This window comes from Oenanthe melanoleuca, chromosome 2 (assembly GCF_029582105.1).
Source record: "Oenanthe melanoleuca isolate GR-GAL-2019-014 chromosome 2, OMel1.0, whole genome shotgun sequence".
In the NCBI taxonomy this organism is placed as follows: domain Eukaryota; kingdom Metazoa; phylum Chordata; class Aves; order Passeriformes; family Muscicapidae; genus Oenanthe; species Oenanthe melanoleuca.
Window position 1 is genome coordinate 85,876,701 of NC_079335.1, and position 20,936 is coordinate 85,897,636.

The window sequence follows — 20,936 nt, forward strand, 5'->3', positions numbered from 1 at the left end:
CTGGCCACAATCCCAGAAAGATGCTCACCTCCTAATCCCAGCTTCAGAAATACTTCTGAAGCAACATCCAATCCCATCAGCAGCTAAATCAATTAGGAAGTAGCTGCTGGAAAATAATGAATATGTAGAGGTGCTTTCTGAAACAATAATGCTTGTTGTTTTATTTATAGCAATATTTTGCAGTAACTTCTGGTAAACCATTTCCCTTCTTTTATAACAAAAAAAATGGAGATGTAGCCTGCCTATGCTAACAATCATAAGGGTCAGCTGTGTTGGTTCTTTGTAATAAACATTGTTAACTGAAAACTTAGACTTCTTTTATTTATCGGACTGAGCCAGAACTTTAAAGCAAAAACTAGCTTTGAAGTGGGGCCCAAAGTAAAGAAGAAAAGCACAGCAAAACCTTTAATGTTTTATCTGCAGGTTTGCTGACCGAATCCATCTGCTTTATTTGACAAGTGATAAAGACTGGCAGGTGCTCTAATGAGATGGCTTTGGCTGCACTTGCAGATGATCCTTTCGAAACCCGCAGCAATGGCGCTCTCCAAATAGCTGAAAGACATGATTGACCCCAATGTCAAATGTGTCAGTGGATGTGTGCAGGACCATTCTTGTGGGTACATGTGAAACACCCTCCCACACCCCTCTCCCTGTGGCTTGCTGACCCCTGCTCCTGTCTGCCCTGTATTATGTTTTTTTTCCTTCTTCCATTTTGGGTCTGGCCTTTCCTGCAACACGAATCATCAGCAACAGCCAACAGCTGAATGAAAGTTTGCAAAATGGCCATTTCACCCCCAGGCCTAAAAGGGGAGAAAGGAGCTGGCCAGTCCCTGGCTCTCTGGGTGCTGCTCTTAACAGAGTTTGTCATTTAAAAGGCAAGATTTAGGGGAAGAGGTGACATAAAATCACAGATCCCCAAGAATAACTGAGGCTGGATGGGACCTCTGAAGGTCATCTGCCCTGCTCCTTGATCAAAGCAGTTCTGGGTTCAAAGTTAACATTTTCAGTATCAATATTATCTGAGAGCAAATTGTGCACCTTCATCTCTCTGCTTTGTAGGTACCAGCTGGGAATGGCTTTTCTTTCTCATAGACTAAGAGAAAAGAATTATCAGGTTAAAATTAGAGCCACAGTTCCAAATTTGTATCTATCTTTTCAGCTTCTATTTTTGACTTGAAGAAGGACTTTTGTACCCAGACACTTGTTTGCTTTTTCAGATGTATCAGCTAGTCTGATAAAAATATTACCCCCTCTTGCAAATCTTGCTGGTATTCTTAGACTCTCCCAGCAAGAACATTATCTTCAGTGAAGTTTTGACTCAGCAGTGACCAGAGAATTTTTGTCCCTGAGATTACATACAATTTATCTCAAGCAAGCTGCTGAAGCTGTTATTCAAATAAGCAGATAAATCCAAGAGTCAACAGTGCTATCTGAAGGCTTAAATTGTACAGAAATTAAAAGAGAAATGGAAGAAGAATAGCCTGTGCAAAATCAGTGATTCTTTGTTTGTAACATAGTTGAAATTCATTTGTCCCTGTTATCCAGCTTCTTTTTTGCTGTTAAAGTTGACAATATCTTTGGTTTGCCAATCCAAGTGAGGGGTGGGGGGAAATTGGGAGAGCAGACTGAAAGAAACAGGGTTGGGCAGGGATGTCAGTAGCAAGATGTGCTTTGTCTAAAGTTCACTGATCTTAATTATGGTAAAAGATTAAGGGACATTACTTCATTCTAATTCCTATACTGATAGTTCCCTATTAAAAGTCAAACAGCTGATACAAAAGCAATGCAATTTTTTTTCAAATTAGTCTTCACAACCCAAAATAAAATAGGAAAACCTTGTCAGTTGTTTATTTTTTTACTGGGTATATTATGGGAAACCTAGAGAAGAGATTTTGCTATACAGTCCAGCTGTTCCTGATATAACTAAGCACACACACCAGATTTTTCACTGCAGTGTAATCTTGCTCTGTTGAATCAAGTCAGCAACTTAAAAAAGCTCCAACCATATCACCCTGAGCAATCCTTGACCTTCACAATTACATTTTCAAATGCTTGGGGAAAGGAAAAAAACTAGGATGAGCTGTTCAGGCTGCTCTGAAAGGAATGCAGATTCCATCAGTGTCCATTTGCATCAGTCAGTGGAAATGACCCCAAAAAAATGTTCTCAGAATTAATTCCTCGAGCTTCACTTACTGGATTAACCACACCTTTTGCTGGTGCCATGTTACTATTGGTTATAATTCAGGCCAGTGGTTCTGTCATGGGCACAGTCCATCCTCCAAACAGTTCATAGTGTGACCACAAGAAAAATAAAAGACAGAAGAAAGGACTTGTTATTGGCAATTATAGATGGGGACATGAGGCACAAATGAAGATTAGTATCTTGAGGGGAAATCTGTGATGGATTACAAAAATCAAATAATGAAACAGTTTTGTGTACTGAAATCCCAACCTCTAGAGCTTTGCCCTATGCCTTGCACTGGGAGTAGCTCAAAGAGCATCTGCTCTTGGAGAGAATGTGGTACACAGGACAAAGTTCCTCCTTAGACACAGGTCCTCCCTCAAGATGATACCTCTTGAAATATCCCATCACAGAAATCTGAACATCAGCAAGGAGCATGCTTCTGAGGCTTCAGCAGGGCTATAGGGCAGGTGACCTGCAAGTTCACAGGAGGATTGTCAAATAGCATTTCATTACCTGTTCCTCTAGCCTCTGCTCCTTCCTCTCCTTTTTGCTCTACTTCTCCCCAGCTAATGCTGATAGGAAAGTTTAGATAGAAGAAACAGGAAAATAATTGTTAGTTTTCAGAATAAGGCTGCAGAATTTAGGGAGTTTCCAATTTGAAGAGCAAGCAGGGGAATGAAACTTCTTCCCTTAGTTTCCCCTCCCACATATTAAATTAAAATATTCCAAATATTTTAAAAACTTATAATGCAAGTGAGTTATGATCCTGAAGGACAAAGGAGAACAAAATACCTTGCTGTTCCTGGAAAACTTAAGTCTGAGGGCCAGATAACCCTAAAAACTTACACTAAGCCAGTTGAGATGTCACACTCAATGTCTAGAAAACTCTTCATCCATGAGGGGAAGAAGAGTCCTATCCAGGAAAAATAATTCATCTCAGACATAGAAAGCAACTAATGTGGAAATGTGTGGCTGGAATCCCACCACAATAAAATTGTGATTATAATGCTATGGCTTTAAAATCTATGAATATGATCATAGACTGTATTTGTCCAAACAATGGTTGTGTTTTTCCCCTCAGATTTTGGCTTACAAATCTGTGGCAGGACATTACTGTGTTGTGATTAAAAGGCTCAGGCAATAACCACTTGCTGTGAGCAGGAGGCACAGGCACAAGGCACAGCCACTACCCAGTCACAGACCCTCTTTCAGCAAATGCAGCATGTGCTGAAAGAACTCTCTGCAGATCCCACCGATGGTTCCAACACTGATTCAGACTTTAAATGCTGCCCTGGTGATGACTGCACTGCCACAACTGACCTTATTAAATACAGGGACTGTATTTCATGTGGCTGTCAATAAATGCTGTGTGCTCTACTGGCAGAACCATGTTACCAGCCAGTTGTTAGTTGATCTTACTTTTCATCTAAAGATGGCAGTGTGCTAAACCTCACATCTGTTAAATTCGTGAGATACTCTTCTATTTTATATAAAACCTGTGTTTTAGGAGAATTAGGCTCAACAATCCAGCTGCAGCTCAAGAGCAAGAAAATTATAGACCATGTAAACCTTTCTCCGAGCAAATAGGCAAACCAAATAAACCTCCTTCTCTTTAACTGAGTAATCAAACTGCAGAAAGAAGTGATAACAGGGTAAAGGTAGCAAAAGAAAAGGTGGCTGCTAAATAATACCTTGTCAAACAAAGAAGGAGACCTGTGAGTGGCTACATTAGAGTGAGCAGAATTGGATGAACATGTTTGCACACATGCATGGAGGAGTAATGTGAACGGTGGTGAGGGCCATTTACTTTGATGTCTACTGGAACCCTGAACAAAAAAGCAAAACAAACAAGAGATGCCAATCTGAATTTCCATACTCCGAAGTAACCTGTTACTGTAGGATTTGAGCCTCCTGTGGTGTAATTCTGGCAGTAATTACATAGGAACAGCACTTGTGGTAGCGTCAGGACAAATATTACCTCCATTAGGTCTTGAACAAACATGAACCGAGAAGTGTAGGTGTTCTCCAGCTTACCGTGTCCACATAACGCCAGTTAAACTGATTTTGTTGGGTCCTATGGGCACACATTGGGAAACTCTGGGTTTTGAATGCCCTCTGCTGGTGCTTCCCTGCTGCAGGAGCCCATCCTTGGGAACCCTCCTGGTCCCAGAGGCCCGTGGAGCAAAGAGAGGGAGAGTTGGCCACAGGCAGTGTTGGCTTGGCCATCTCACTGCAGGCACCACAGAGAGAGTATGGGGCTCTGTCTGGCTTAAAGAAGTTATGGCTGCCTTATAATGATTTTTAATAACTCCTTTCATGCTTGCAGTCATTAACTTTTTTGGAATGTGATTTGTCATGGAGGAGGAGGGCAGAACTCTCCAACTGCAAGGAGGAGGGGCAAGAGGGGGAGATGCTGTGGGCTGTGTTTGAATGTGTCCAGCCATGGTATTTACTCCTACATCCCCTTGTGTCATTCACCTCGGGGCGATTCTCCTTGGATTTTGTACAGCTCCAATTTAGAGCTTATGCCAGCAAATTAGCATTTCAGGGGCAAGAAACATTCTCTGTGAAATCTGCTCCTCTCTGGGCTGCACTTGTGTGCAAAGGCAAACCCAGCCTGGCTTGGTGCTGCATGCTGGGCATCTTTACTGCATAAAGAAACCAAATTATCCAGGGAAGATGTTCTCAGAACTCACAGGCAGAGCCTTCAAAGCTTTTCAGAGCTGGCCCTATCGACTCCTTCCAGTAGCAGATGCAAAATCAGTCTGTATATTTTAATAATTAACAGCAGTGATAGAAGTCTGTAAGGTATTTCAAAGTTAAAGTAGCTGCTTAAATAAAGTTTGTAAACTAGACCTCTGTTGTTCCATCTGCTTTTTGATCTGACACCTATCTTAATATAGTAATCAGCAACAAGCAGGAGGGTGTGTTGGCATGGTGTGTTTGTTAGCTTTGCTACAGGCGAGAAAATACTTGAACTTTGTGAAAAGAAGCAAAACCAAAACAATAGAGTAAGATCAAAGTGAAATCTCTGATGATTATTCTTTCACAGAGAGTTTCCTTCTTTTTCTTCTCACATTTTCTGAGAAGTTTCTGCTCTTGGAGGTCACTTTGGACATTTTTATGAAAAAGACAATTCTGAAATATCAATAGTAGCATTAAAGCAATCCCCAAAAGGGACTTAATCTAGAACCATACCTGAGAACAAAATTTTTGCCACAATCAACACCATTTGTTCCCCTTATCTTGTTTTGCACACAGGAGCTCCAGTTGTGGAGCCAGTGTGGCAGAAATAGCTCAGCAGGAAAGGCGTGTGAGGCATCTGCCGTGTGCACTGGGCAGCTTCGCTGAGGGTTCATTTTTTTTCTTCTTTCAGATACCATGCAAATGATTCAAATTTGAAGGAAAGGTCAGTTCCCAGCCCTTAGCAAAGTGTATCAATCCAGAAAAGCCACAATTTTCACTAAAGCCAGTTGTTTCCATGCATCCAGACTGGGTGTGTAATCATTCTGAGGCTGGGCTCACAGGCAGATGTGGTCACAAAATCAGTGGATCCTAGGTGAGTACCATGCACTAGTCATCAATGGTCCATCTTGATTTTGCTGGAGAAGTGGAACCAGTAAAGTAATTATATACAAAACTTTAAGGCAGAAGAAATTGATGGTACTTGTAACTGGGATACTGACTTGGCAAAAGGAAATCAAAGTTCTTTTTCTCTGCTCTTAGCCTAACACATAGAGCTGTCCTTCTACTTCTGTGTACCAAACAGGTGTTGTTCTAAAAATGTATACAATAAAACTGTCCTTCTGGAAAGGGCATGGAAATCTGCTGAGGAGGACAGTATCCAAATGCTAAAGGAGATTATGATTATACATTAATCTGAGGGCAAGACTTGAGCTGATGCCCTGGGAAACACAGGTTTTGTCCCATATTTCAGATCAAAATGTTTTGATGGCTAAATATCAAATGCTTCAAGTGCACACCAGTACTTTCAAATGAGCTGCCATCTGTGAAGTTACAAAGCAAACAACCCCAGTAAAATTCAAAGAAAGACTACTTTACAGAGTCCAGCAATCTAGTCAAACTATTCTGGATAGGGCAAGGTAAAATTCAGTTAAGTAGGCTGTTAATTACAAGGTGCATGCTTAACTCCAGATACAAAATAATGACGATGGAGATGTAAATATAGCTCATGTGTGGGCCCTGAGCAGCACCCAGACCAGGTGAGTCACCTGGTGCCATGCCACAGTAAGTCTTCAGATAAGTGGGTGCTAGTAGGAGACCAACCAGTCAAGTTTATAGACAGTAGTTTGTAGACAGCTTTGCCTAAAAAGTGGAACCTGATCATAGAATATGCTGAGTTGGAAGGGACCCACAAGGGTCTTCAAGTCCAGCTCCTGGTCCTGCTCAGCACCATGATGGGCACTGAATCTTCCAGGTATATGAAAGCTTTGGCATGGTCTCTGAAGAGCCAGAAAGGTTGGTAGTGCATTTCTATTGACCAGAGGGTGTTACTTGGCATAGGCTGGGATGGAGGAAGTGGTGGTGGTTGTTCTGCTATGGATGGAAACACAAAGCTTGAGGGGATGTGCCCAAGAGTGGGAGTTGTAAAGAAGGGAGTCATCCTGGTGCTCCACTAATGGAAGTGATGGCTGGAAGCCTTGTACATAGCACAGCTCAATTTGTGGTTTCACCTGCATGTCTGCAGGCCTGCATCTGCATGTTGGAGCTAATGACCACAGTCAGCTCTGATTTACAGAGAACTGACACAGTTACTTGGCTCTTGCTAATCTGAAAATGCAGGTTTTGCCTGAGCAATGCTGTAATTTCTGTGTGCTGTGAAGACTGTGAGAGAACCCTAAGATACAGAGACCATATAAAACTATATCCTTTCCTGCTTTCTACAGGCATTTCCTCTGGTTCATTCAAATTAACATTAGGAATTCTTTTCTTTCCCATCTCTATCACTTATGTGTTAGACTAAAGTATATTGCAAGGTGAAATTATTTCATTCTACTATGACTTTAAAGTAATGAATCCCCCCAACCAATATTTCATCACAGAGTTAATCTGAAATTTGTCTTCTAGAATCTCATTCTCTTACTGAGTATCATGGTAAAATTTTGATTCTCTTGTTAAAATATAGTTACTAGTACCTACCATCAGTTTAACTTTTTACAGAATCACAGAGTGGGTCAGGTTGGAAGGCACTCAGAGGGGCCATCTGGTCCAACCTCCTTGCTCAAGCAGTATCACCCCAGAGCACATGGCACAGCATTGCACCCAGACAGTTCCTGAGTATCACCAGTGAAGGAGACTTCACAACCCCTCTGGGCAGCCAGTTCCAGTGCTTGGTCACCTGCACAGTAACAAAGTTCTTCCTCATATTCAGGTGGAACTTCTGGGCATCAGTTGCTGCCCATTGCCTCTTGTGCTATTGCTGGGCACCAGAGAGAAGAGCCTGGGTCTGTTCTCTTGGCACCCTCCCTTCAGGTACTGATAGACACTGATGAGGTCCCCTCTCAGGTGCCTCTTCTTGCGGCTGAAAGGGCCCAGCTCCCTCAGCCTTTCCTCATGAAAGAGATGCTCCAGTTGCTTGGTCAGCTTTGTGTCTGTCCATTGGACCTGCTCCAGGAGCTCCATGTCTCCCTTGTGCTGAGGAGCCCAGAGCTGGACACAGCACTCCAGGTGTGAGCTCACCAGGGCTGAGCAGAGGGGTGGGATCACTTCCCTTGGACCCACTGGCACTGCTCTTCCTAATGCACCCCAGCTTGTTGTCCACCAGGACCCCCAGCTCCTTCTCCACAGAGCTGCTTCCCAGCAGGTCAGCCCCCAGCCTGCACTGGTACCCAGGGTTCTTCCTCCCCAGGTACAGCGGCCTGACTTTGTTAAACTTCAGACATTTCTTCTCTGCCTGTCTCTCTTTTACAACTTTCTGTTCAGAAATCCTTTATTGCAGAGTTCATTTTAATTGCAGTCTGAGGTTACCTGACAATTGTTGCTTGACTTGTCCTGGCACTGACAGAAAGGCCCCACCTCTGGCTGAGGTATGAGACAAAATACAGCAATTCCTAATTCCATTGCAATGGCCTCATGTGAAAATGGTGCTGCTGCCTTTTTTGCAAGCTTTGGCAAAACATGAGCTGCATGAGTAGGAGAGTCTTGTCTTTCACCTTTTTTTTGGAATAATATAGGGAAAGGCTTCAGAGAGATAGACAGAGAGCCCTGTACTGTACTGGAAGGTCTGTTTCTTTTATCACTCACAAGGTAAAACCTATATTCGCATTTTGAGGCACCTAAAGTCATCTCAAAATGAATTGAAAATTGATAAATCAACTTGACTTCACGTAGCATTTTGACTGCAAGTGTATTTTGTGGCAGACAGGCAGCCTAGAGGCTCCATTTTTCAGGGTCTTTGAATGAATACCTGATTTTCCTTCTCTGGGTTCAATACTTGAGGTGTTACCTGCTGCCCACAAAAAAAAGTGGATCTTGACTAACCCATCAGCATACTTGGAGCCTCAGCAGGTCACTCCTATGGTTCTCAGAATATACAAAAATCTCTCTTCTCTCATAAATAAAATGCAGGTATGTTGCATGGAAAAAAGCTAAGCACTGCAAATGATATTTTGTCTCTTTAGAGCAGCTCGAGATGTTATTTGTCTCCTAGCATCTCAGCCATTAAAACAGGTTTTGGTTGCATTTTCAGGCTTTGAGCCTCACTGTGAGGGCAAAACACTTAATTTTTGTCTTGAAGTTCAATTAGCACTTTGAAAATAGCATCATAGAATATTCTGAGATGGAAGGGAACCAGGATCATCGATTCCACCTCCTGGCCCTGCAGTGGACAACCCCAAGAATTGCACCATGTCCAAACAACACTGGCCCCAAGTTTTAATGAAAATAGCTCCATAAGTATTGTGTAACTTCATATGATCATTGCAGCCTCTGAGACTGGCTATTTGTAACCCAGTCAAAATATCCTCAAGTGCAATACGGGCCCTTCAAATCTGCCCACCACTAAGCTGTGGGTAGTTTTCATGCTTTTTGCATTGTGTGCAGGGTAGAAGACAGAGATAGTTTAGGAAACGTTATTGCTTCATGCAATATCTTAATACACATCTACCACCCACTGTGCCTATCTAATGCACTATCTACCACTTAGCAGAGCCTGATATTGCACAATAACAAAATTTAACAGCAGTTTGGAAGAAGAAAAATAACTTCTCATGAGAAGGCCTGAGTCTGTCCCCTCCCTCTGTCAGGCAGACCCACGTAAGCCCTGATTGCTCTGCCAGGTTTGAGGTGTTCACCTCTTGTTGATTTATGCTTGTGATTCCTGGACTGATCCACTCTGATATGCTTTGCATCATCTCTGGAAAGCTAAGGCTTTGTTTTCCCCAAGTCACTTGTATTCCCTTAGATGTCAACTGATTTCAGCTGAATAGCATCTGCATGGCTGAAACAATGCTGGATACAACTGGCAAAAACTAAATGAGGCCATGCAAATGAAGCTTTGTGCAGCTAGGTTTAGTGTTTATGCTTACAGTTGCCCTGATAAACCATAGTTGTTGGTTGTTCCAAAATTAAGTATAATACTTTGCTCCAGGTAGCAACTTGACGTAAAAAGGCTTGGCAGGTGATTAGTTAATAATATCATTTAATCTGTTTCAGTAATTTAAATATTGTCAGCAGCTGAAAAAGTGCCTATTCAAAGTAGCTGCTCCAAGGATGCTTAATATCTTGTGGACTGCCTTCGAGATCTACAGATGAAAGTTAGGTGGTATTACAATTATTATTGTTGTGTCATAAAATCTGGGTGTATACTACAACATATTTTCTATGAGTACTCATTTGAATTTGGACTTTAAACAGGCTGTTCTAGCCAACTTGTATTTCTTTCAAGCTTGCTTTCAAAACTTTTGCTGGCTGGTAAGTTTTCAGGGTATACATTTTGAATCTGGATTCTGCAAGCATTTTCTTTGTAAGCCCAGCAGCTGAGATGACTGAGTTTCATGGCCAGAAAACAGCAACAACATCACCCAAAGTGTGACAGAGCAGAGAAAGATTGCTCTTCACATAGTGATGAAGTAGCTAAAAACAGGGGTGTCTAAACTTACCTGGTGAGCTTTCCAGTCAGAAACAAACCCAAGAGTGTCTCCTAGATTAAAGCTGGGTAAGCTTGCTTGCCAGTGTTTGTTAGACCTCCCCACTGGTGGTCTGTAGCTGTTGTGCTTCCTGGAGCACAGCTCCTGTGAGTTGCCTCAGCTCCCCATTGTGCTTTGTATCACCAGGAAAGAGGAGGATCCCTGTCTGTTCAGCAAAGCTTTTCTAGTCCTGCACATGCAAACAGGGTAAAGCATCATAATTAGTCACATATTTCAAGCCTTTTGCTCTTTAGGCAACAAAGTCTCCATGGAGAAACCACAAGGGCTTGGCCAGAGCCAAATAGCTGTGTTTACTGGATGTGCACAAACGTAGGAGGCTAGAAACCTGCACTGATGAGGTGGTTGGTTTCTGGCATCTCCAGCCACAGAGAGCTGTGGAGAGTCCAACAGACCATTTAAAGGCAGAGCACATGAGTAAGAATGTTATGTATGGGGTTTTACTGGTGTTTTTGAAACCCATTGCAGTAGGACACCAACATAATTTAGTCCCATTTTGAAGCTCCACTGTGCTTCCAGCATGGTACAAAGCAGGTACCTCATATGCACCCAGAGAGTCTGACCCAGTTTACACTAGAAATGCTTGCTCTGTTCTTATCCTATAATACAAGTCTGCCACAGAAAACCCTCACTGTTCCCTCTTGTACAAACTATTTGCCTTCCTCCTGTAGTTCCTATTATTCTGACCTGAATGACCTGAACAATCTGAACAGCTGTAAATGGGTAATGATACTGTGGGAAAACAGGACAGTGCATTGGGTATGGATGGTTGTGTGCAGGTACCTCGTTGTGGCTGGATCCAGGAGTGGCTGAGCCTTCAGCTCTGCTTTTAGGGATATTCTTAAGTGCATGCCGTCTGTGTGCTGCAGCAGTATGCACAGTGACAGAACACACACACTGAACTTGCAGCAGGTGAATTGTCCCGGGTGCCTGAGCTGTCTGGGAAGGCACTGCAGGCTGGGGAAGCTGGGTGTGAGGGGATGGGGAGCAGTGACCAAAGCTCAGCAGAAGAACCACCTCAGTGGTGCTGCAGGTACAGGGTTACTTCTCATCACTCCACATTGTCCCATGGGTCCAAGTCAGCCCTGATGATGAGAGACCGTGTTCCAAGGCTGATGAATGCATGGAGGGGAGTGTGAAAGTGCACAGAGCCCAACAGCCCCGTGCAGTCTGGCTGAAGGGCAGTGTGAGGAAGAGGCTGGGCTAGCAGTGAGCAGTGCTTCTCCAGGGAAGGCTCTGGTTACCCACCCTGACGTGTCTCTAATGATGGCTGGAGGCTGAAGGTGTCTGCAGCCCATACCCCACCCTGAGAATTCCTCCTGCCTCCCAGGCTCTTCCCTTTCAGTCCAGGAGGCTGCTGGAGCCTCCTAGTAATGAAGACTCAAGGTCTATCAAGTTGAATTGAGAACAACAAAGCAAAGAGGATGCCTCAGTGCTTACTCTCCTCTCCGTGGCTCTTCTGGGCTGTGGCTGACTGTGTGAAGGAGCCTCACTCTGTTCCAGGAAACCAAAAGCGGTTTGTGTGAGGGGAGAAAAAAAATGTGCCAGTAAAGGATTAAAGATTTAATAACCATAAAGGAAAATATGCTCTCTAATGAAGTATCAACACCAATTGACTAGTTTGTGCAGTGTTGACAATAGCCAGGTGTTCTGCAGTAGCAGGATCTGCACCTGCCTGTGTTGTTGCTGTAGCATCTAGGTGCTCTCCTCCCCACCGACCTGGCCCCTGCCTTCAAAATTCCCCCTGAGAAAGGTGGGAGCATTTCATGTTTGGTATGTTGTCATGGAACCAGAAACCCCTTTGGGCAGATAGTTGTCATATTTTCCTGTTTGTGCAAGTGCAGGAGTGCTCCTCGGCAGCTTTTGCCAGGGATCTGGTGGACATCTGGGGCTGTGCAAGGGATGTGCATGGGCAGGAATCTGGATGGGGATCCCCCCTGCCCACCCCACACTCCCTGGTACCCAGGACTCAGCAAATTGGATCTGGGCCAGCTCCCCACAGATCTGTGTGTGCCTGTTGTACCTTATCCTGGTCTGAGCTCTCCCACAGAAAGTGTCACTCTTTCTCTGAGTGTGAGCTTCTGAGGGGCACAGGCATTCAGGCCTTGGTTTGGGGGTCTCCTCAAGAACAGAGGGGTTGTGGTGGTGGTAGTGCCTTGCTGCTGCTGGTCTTTAGGAGTGACTGTGGCTCCAGTTTCAGGGGTGCATTTGTCTCTGAACGTCCTTCACATTCAGAAAACGAATCTTTCTGATTATACACAAGTATCCTTTCTTTCTGGCACTGATTTCTGCCTAGCAGATTCTAAGCACTTTTGACACTTTTCATAGATTTTTCCTGCTTCCATCCCTGCTTCTGTTAAACTTCACTTCAGCTCTGTTTGCCCCAAGGTGCTGAGACATGGATAAGAAAGAACAAGGAAAGAAGCTGATGCTGAGTCTGGATTTGGTTGATTGCATATCTATAGTAGTCCTGTCTTCTGGCAAATTTCCTTACATAATTTGTCTTTGCTCATATGTAATCTCCTGCTCTGGGGCTGATGCTTTCCCCAAGCACAGTACACCCCCTGTATTCCAGCACACTGACATCCATACATGCTGGGCCACCAAAGGCTGGAAGAAGAAACTGTCATTCCTAGGACACTGTAGGTCACTGTTCCTGGAAGCTGAGGGTGAGGTCAGACAGCAGGGCAAAGCAAACATCAGGCAGGGGCTGTGTCCCTGTGTCCCTCCCTCCCAGCAATGCTATTTCACTCCTTCTCTGCTCCAGCTTTGGCACGTGTGTCTCTGCACGGACTTACTCAGCCCCTAGACTGGCTGTGGGTTGTTTCCCCCACTCCTGTGTTTAGTTTCCTGCTGGGTTTCTGGCTTGAATTGGTTTATTGGCCTGTCAGCTGCACGCCAGTGCCAACAGGAGGTAGCAGGGAGGGGAGGTGGGCTGGGGTGCATCCCCCCCGTCCTGCGGCGTCTGCAAGCCTCCTATCAGCCCAGCCTTGCCATCTCACCACACCCTCGTGCAGAACAGCAAAGGACACTCCAGCTATTCCCAAGAGAGATGTCTGGGGAGATAACAACAATAGACAATAAGAGCTGTGTACTGCACACAAGCGTTTTTGGCAGATAGCAGCAGGTCGGATATGGGTCTGAAGAGCAGCGCTGAGGCCTGCCTGCAATTGCAAACCCACCGACACAGAGGCATGCATACCCAACTGCCTGTTCCCCCACCCTTTGCTTTCTGCTGCACTTTACCTTGATGGATAGGGAGCTGTCTGAATTAATTGCATCCTATTATCATAAAGGTGGTTACTTTATAACTGCTGGTAATTACCCTTTTGAAATATGCTTCTGAAGGATTGGCACATCAGTTACAATTACTGCTCCTTCCATCACTGTATTTCAAAAATACATTTGTATATATTCAAATTGGGGTTTGAAATCAGATTAATTGCTGTATTCTTGAGCCTCAGCCCTCTATTCAGAGAGATGTGTATGTTCTCAGAAATGTATTTTTAAGGAATAAGATTTCCTAGCAAAAACCCATCTTATCCTTTTGCTCTCTTCCTTCCTCACTGAGCTGGACCAAATCAAGACTTTCAGAGGTGCAAGTTTAAGCAAGATTCAACTAAACTTCTATAAGTGAAAATAGCAGTAAATGGGATTATGGTCAACAGAGAACCTAAATCTGCCTAGGTTTTGGGGGGCACTAAGATTGCCACAGAAGTGGCAACTTCCTACAAAAAAACAAAACCTGCAATGACTTTTTTAGAGTACATAAAAATTGGAGCATCCAATACTTTCATTGGCAAGTCAAGTCTGGATATACTTTCTGTCTCTCTCTGTCCTTGGTTCAGGGAACATTACAATAAATGGGTAATCTTACTTCTATTCAGCAGGATATTTATTTTCAGTAGTGCCAAATGAAAAAAGGCTTTACCCTGTGAAGGGTTCTAAGGTGTCTGAGAACATTATGATTTGCAGTTTGGAGTCTCTTCTGTAATGAACTGAATTCATGCTTGATGCCAAGGGGCATAAGTCCAAATTTGATTCTCATTTAATCTTAACAGTTAAAGCTAAGTTCCTAAAACTTAGACATCTGTGGGATGAACTTTCTTCACAATTTTCACAGACAGTCAAGTCTCCAGGTGCTGGGTGTCTGCTCCTGGCAGAGCTGTGTGGCACAGGCACTCTGTAGAAGAACAAACAGGGCTTTATAGCCCATTCCTGGCAATCAGCTGCCAGCTTGAAGAGGCAGCTGGCCACCCTGCATGCAGTGTTTCTAGTGGGTTATGGGACAATAAAATAAAGCTTGTTATTAAAAGGCTGAAGTCATGCTCTGATCTTTTTGAGAGCCTGCCCGAATTGTCCATAATCTTCTGTTTATCAACTATTGCTAAAGTTCATTTATTTATAACCATGACAAATAACCCCCATGTACATTCCTCCAGTGATTTATTGTGCAATTGTTTTGCATTCCTGAAACGTAAAACAAACCATCAAAGTAAGGCAAGATGCAAGATATTAATTTTTAAGAAACAAACGGAGGAGAATAATTCCTTGAAATGGACAATGCAAAACGTAAACCAGCTGCTCATACGGTATGATAAGATTTAAACTGAAAAGTTACAGTTCTGATGAGCTCTCCATGAAAAGTGCAAGCTGTTTCATTGTAGAATAGATAATGGTTATGCCACCTCATCACAATGTACTTAGGTCTCCAATAATTCATCATCCTGCTGTAAAGACTGGGCTGTTGCTGGGCAGCCTGGCTCTAGAGCTTGTGTCCCTCCTTGACCTGTAATTCCAGAAAGTGACTCATGGACCCCGATCCAGTGTTCTTTAGGGAGCAAGAGGGCTGGATCTGGTCTTTTGGGAATAATGTCAATGGTCCTGTCTGTCTAATCTCTACTTCTCCATCCTCCGCTCCTCTAACAGTATGTGCACCAGGAAGAGGAGCAATAAGGATACTGTAGGAAAGACATGGATGTTGTACTCCTACTTCCCAAGGTCTTGGGAGACATGTAAGACTGGGCTTGCCCAAAGCATGTCTGCTGTGCAAGGAAGGGGTGTTTTCTTTACTGGCTCTGCTTATCTCATTTGTCATTAATAAGCTCACGAAGGGAAAGCCCTCAAGCTTTTGTGTTTCAGCAAGTGCATTGCATTCACCCAGTAGCCCATGGCCACCCAGTGCCCTCCACTGATGGATTCATCAGGGTTGGGACCTTCTTCACAAGAACAAATTTTGAGAACCTTTGAATTAGTGTGACTCTCTCAGTCATACCTACGTTTTTTGTCCAGTATTCCAGATGGACCTACACCAGATGTTGCATGGGCTGTATGGTTACATGGTCTCCTGGGTAAGCCAGGTCCTGACCACAGTGAGCAAGCAGGTGGTCCTCAGCTCCACCAGGCTGCAGCAGAGCATGGGCACACTGGGAAACCTGCTGGGATTATTGGGATCTACCTGTGAGCAGCTCAGTTTGACTGCTTTGCACCAGGCTCCAAATGAAACTTTTGTTTTGCTGTCAGGTGCCTTCTCTGGGAAGCTCACCCAGCAGCTTTACCCTTGAGTGGCCCTTTTCTGAAGTGTCTCTTTTATTTGACTGTTATATTTGCAGGACCTTAGTTATCCTTGTAAATTATGCTCCTCCATCAGGCTGTGGGGATTGGTCAGAAGCCACTAGTGGAGGACACACCTAAGTCTCTGCTGGTGAATAGAGTCACACACCCACATGAAAATGCACGTGAGCAGGCACAGGTATTTTCCTAAAAGTCAGGCAAAAGCCCTATCATCATTCCTTGCCCACCCTTGCTATTGCAAGCAGAGCCAGTTTCTCAGTGTTCAGGAAGCCTGTAGTGAAAGTTAGTGAAAGTCTCTGAGTTAAACAAATTAAATAAATGGCTGGCTAACATTAACGTAATAAATTGCTTCATCTCAGCAAGAGCTGAAACAATGTACAGAGCCCTAACATTACTGGAAATCTGTGAAATGAGCATGCTGTTTCTTGGTTGTTTTTTTTCTGCTTAATACCAATTGTTTAGAAAAGAAAATTCTTCTCAAAAAGGAAATCAAGAGCATTTCTCCATCCCTACCGTTGCTGCAATAACAGGAAGCAAAATTCACATATACAGAGCTTGGCAGATAAGAGCTGAATGGTGGTTTGTTTTTCATAGCTGGTGGTAAGGAATCCAAAAGAAAATCAAATCTCTTGCCCTTCTAATTCATAGTGAGCTGAGCCCTGAGTCTTCTGGGACTTGTGCAGAGAGCAGGATGGATTTACCTAGGGATGAGAGCTGCAGGAGACCTCTCTTTTGAACTGGCAAGACAGCTCTGAGACAAAAGCTCATGATCATGGTTGGCAGCTGGTAGCAGCACCCACACAGGGTGACCTAGGCACTCACAGAGGGAAGGCAAGAGTGGCCCTGAGCACCTGTCTGAGCCTCACCCAGGGGCTCCTCCAGCTTATGATCTCTTGCTTTTCTGGCAAAATGGCACAGTCAGAGGAGGGAACATTTTATCTGACTGGCTGCAGGAAAAGTTGCAATCCTAGTAGCCTGTCTGCTTGTTGCCTTGGCAGGAAGGTCAACCAAGAAGAAGGTCTTCTTCCTTCACATGGAAAACCCAGCAGCACCTCCATCTCTGCAAGTAGCATCCCCCAGGTTGTCCTGTAAACAGCCTTGGCTGAGAGATGAAGGTTTTTGCAGCAGCAGTGCAGGGAGTAGCTGAGGATGGTGGTGGGTTTGGGTTTTTAGGAAAAATGCTGCATGGTTTTACCAATGCTGTCACCAGCAAAGTAATTCAAAGACTTGATCACTTACATGTCTTTGGGGGGTTCAGAGTATGTCTCCCTATTAGGAAGCTCACATGTCTCAGGTGGTTTCAGGCTATCTGCAGAGTTAGAACAAAGGTGCTCTGTTTGTGGTTTATATGTACAAATTTTGGATGAGAAAAATTAGATTTTAAGATGTTAGAGCCCCGTTTCTATAATACACCAAGTATTTTGTTTCACAACTCTCCCTGTCAGGAACTGCACAATTCTTGGAAGTTTTCCTTCAGACTTCTGTGTCTTGTCACTTTCTTACATTTTCCATCTAGTTTCTTAGGTTAGTTTACAATGTTTTGTTCCACATTCCCATTCTCAGAGCCAGGGATACTATCAGTGGATTTCATTTAATCCTTTCTTTTCACCTAATTTAATTTAATCCTTTCTTTTCACTGAGGGCTAATCCAGGTTTCTGACAGCACTTTATTGTCAGCTGATGCTGGCACCACTGCAGTACACACTCCTGAGTCAGGGCTTGCTCGCTGGCTGGTACCATTTGCTGCATGTCTATGATGCCATGTCAGTAAAATAAATGCAAGATTACATCTTCAGCAGTAAAAACCAAAGCATTTTAAACGACTGAAATGCACTTTGACCACTGTGCCTTCTGGATTGTAATAGTGGAGGGATACTTGAATGAGGTCTCTGCAAATAGAGACCTGTAGGAGCTCGGGGCTCCTGCCCCAAAGAATTTGCTATTTAAGAAATAATGTACTTCTATAATGTATGTGTCTCACCCAAAGGTCCAATCACACAAGATATTTTAAGGGCTGAAATTAAGCCTGATGGAGCAGCCTTATTAAATGATTAGTCTGTTGCTGCCTTTAGGCTGGGCTGCATTGCAGACGTGTTTGCTGGCTTAAGTGCTTTGAACCAGTTTGCCTGTCTTGACACAGCAGAAAAAACCTATTGTTTTTTCAGGGGGTGGTGGAATACTTTGAATAACATCCACTGAGCTGGGATTCCTGTCCATATGAATTTCACAAGGTAGGAAACTTGTCTGTATTTAGAATGGGCTGTGTACATATATATCTATGTATGTGTGCACTGGCAGCTCCCTGTCAGTGGCTCTGAGACTCTGCTCTGTCCACTTGCCCTCTGTACTTCCAGTTTCCTCCACAGTATCTTCTGTTTGATGTGTTTCCTACCTGGGAATGCATCTTTTACCTACTCTTCATTAACCATCATGGAATAAAATGCTTTTCTCCCTCATGGACCATAGAAACAAGCTCCATTTAAATGTAACAACAATGCCGCAAGCAGCTTTGTTAGTAAAGTTAGGAGTCTAGTACATCTTTGACCATTTGTGAAATGATGGCCAATACTCTGCTTAATATCTGGGTCATCTGAATTTCTATCAGGCAGATTGTAGCTTAGAAAGCTGTTTGTTGCTGTGGCACATAGCTGAGCAATTCTTAACACATCTTATCAGGGAAATATCTACAGCCGGGATATTTAATTACTGTTGCTTTCTTTTTGAGTTAACTGGAAAATATGTCATCTTTAAATAATCTCTAGGAAGTGTCTGAGTTGGTATTATTGTTTGTGGAAGGCAGCCACTGCAAATGTTTGGCATTTCCAGTTTTCATTCTTATTGCTTGTAAATGGAATGTGAGAGGTGTATGTAGAAGCTGCTATAGCAAATTGAAGCTCAGCAATACATACCCTTAATAGTTTCTGGGAACATATGGGTTTATATAGATTTTCACACAGTTAAATATCTCTAGATATCTCCTGCAAAAAAAACCAAGAAAAATGTGAAATGGACACAAATCCTCACCTCAGGGCTCAGCACACAATTTCAGAGCAATACCTGTCTACTAGTGAATTGTTCTTCTAGAGTAAGCAGGTTTTACCCATAGAATGATAGAATGATTTGGACTCAAATCAAAGGGACCTCACAGATTCCAAGCCCCCTGCCATGGGCAGGGACACCTTCCAGTAGATCAGGCTGCTCAGGGCTGTATCCAACCTGGCCTTGAACACTTCCAGGGATGGAGCACCCACAGCTTCTCTGGACAACCTGTTCCAGTGCATCACCATCCTCCAAGTAAATAATTTCTTCTGAATACCTCATCTAAGATGAACCTCTTGAACAACACCAGCTCTCTTCATAGGAGAGATGCTCCAGCCCTCTCAGCATCTTTGTGGCCCTCCAGAGTAACAAGGCAGATGCTCCTTGCTCTGTGGCAGGTGACTGTAAATGACACCTTCACTGAGACAAGTGCAACTGACTTTCACAGGTCTGGGAGGCTAAAACCTGCCTGGAACTGAGTCAGTGCTTCAGTGGTGATGCATAAAGTGGGCAAGACCCAGCACTGCTTACCACTGTGCTGAGAAACCTCAGCCAAAAAATTTAGGTATCGACAAGGCTGGAGAACACTTGCTGCAAGTATTGAGTTGCTCCACAAAAAAAATTCTCAATTAATAAATCATTGGAAGCTTTCCTAGTGCCCAGTTGAATAGAATTTAAAGATGAGAGAGGATTAAGTGAAAAACAGGAAGCATCCTGCAAGAATTTCCCCCAGAGCGATGTGGGTGAGGGAATGAAGCGGGAGAGGGAGCCCAGATGTGTTTGCAGTTGAGGAATGTGAGCCTCTGAGGGGTGGTGCATGCTCCCCATCCCTCTCCCACTCCTGCAACACACACCAGCACTGCTGGGACAACCCAGGGCACACTGAGGAGCAGGTGGGCAGATTGCCTTGGATTCATGAGTCACTGAGATGCATTTTCTCTTATGTCATCCTTTTCGCCTCTCCACCCCCTGCAAAAAATCCTCTTCCCTGTTACTCTGAAGGAAAGGCTCTGATTCTCAAGGGATGGGATTTTCAGAGCAATGCTTACAAGCAACAGAACTGAGAAAGAAATGTCTTTCATAAAATAAAACATTTTACTGACCTACTTGAAATCATCTTGGTGACAGCAAAGCTACCCAGAAGAAAAAAGAAAGTCCTGTCTTTCTGCATGAACTAAATTAGCATTTTTATTTGAAGCCTAAAACATTGATGAGAAACAACATCTGTACATATAAAAGGTACATATAAACCAGGGAAAACAAGTGTATTGCTTAAAAAGGGAAGCTTTACAGGGAATAAGTTATCAAAGCACAATGATGCTTGGAAAATGCCATGAGAATGAAAATAGTTTTCTTCATAAGTGAAATAATGATTCTCCTGAGCCACAGAATGTAATAATACAAAGTAAATCATTCCCTCCCTTTTCACACAAGCTCTTTTCACTGCCAAAAAGAGACAACTGTGCCATGGACAGGAGAAAATAATTATTCTGTGAAACTCTGAATAGCACTTTGTCTCCAGATATCAACTTGGAATTCTGTACCAAAGAACAGTCATGCTAACATCTTTCTAATTAATGACCATTAATCTTGTGACTCTACTGGTAGTCCCAAAACAAACAAACAAGTGCATTTTTTTATTACCAAAGTGAGAGTGTTGTTACAAGAGTGGTGTGGCAGCTGTACACATGGTTCCAAAAGTACAGGAATGAGCAGAATTGCCCTTTGAACTTGGGACTGTAACTGGCATATCAGTAGGAAAAGGAAAGGGGAAGTGTTTGAATTCTCTTCCCAGCCTCTAAAATACTGGAAAACAATGTTAATTCTCTATTATACTCGTGTGTTAGGGGCATGGAAAAGGCTCAGCTTAAGAACAGCAGCATAGACAAGTGGGCCAGACCTTGATAAAGTGCCTGCAGGTGTTTGCCAAAATGTAGTGCAGCCCAGTTTCTTGTCTGCTCCCTGAGCATCTG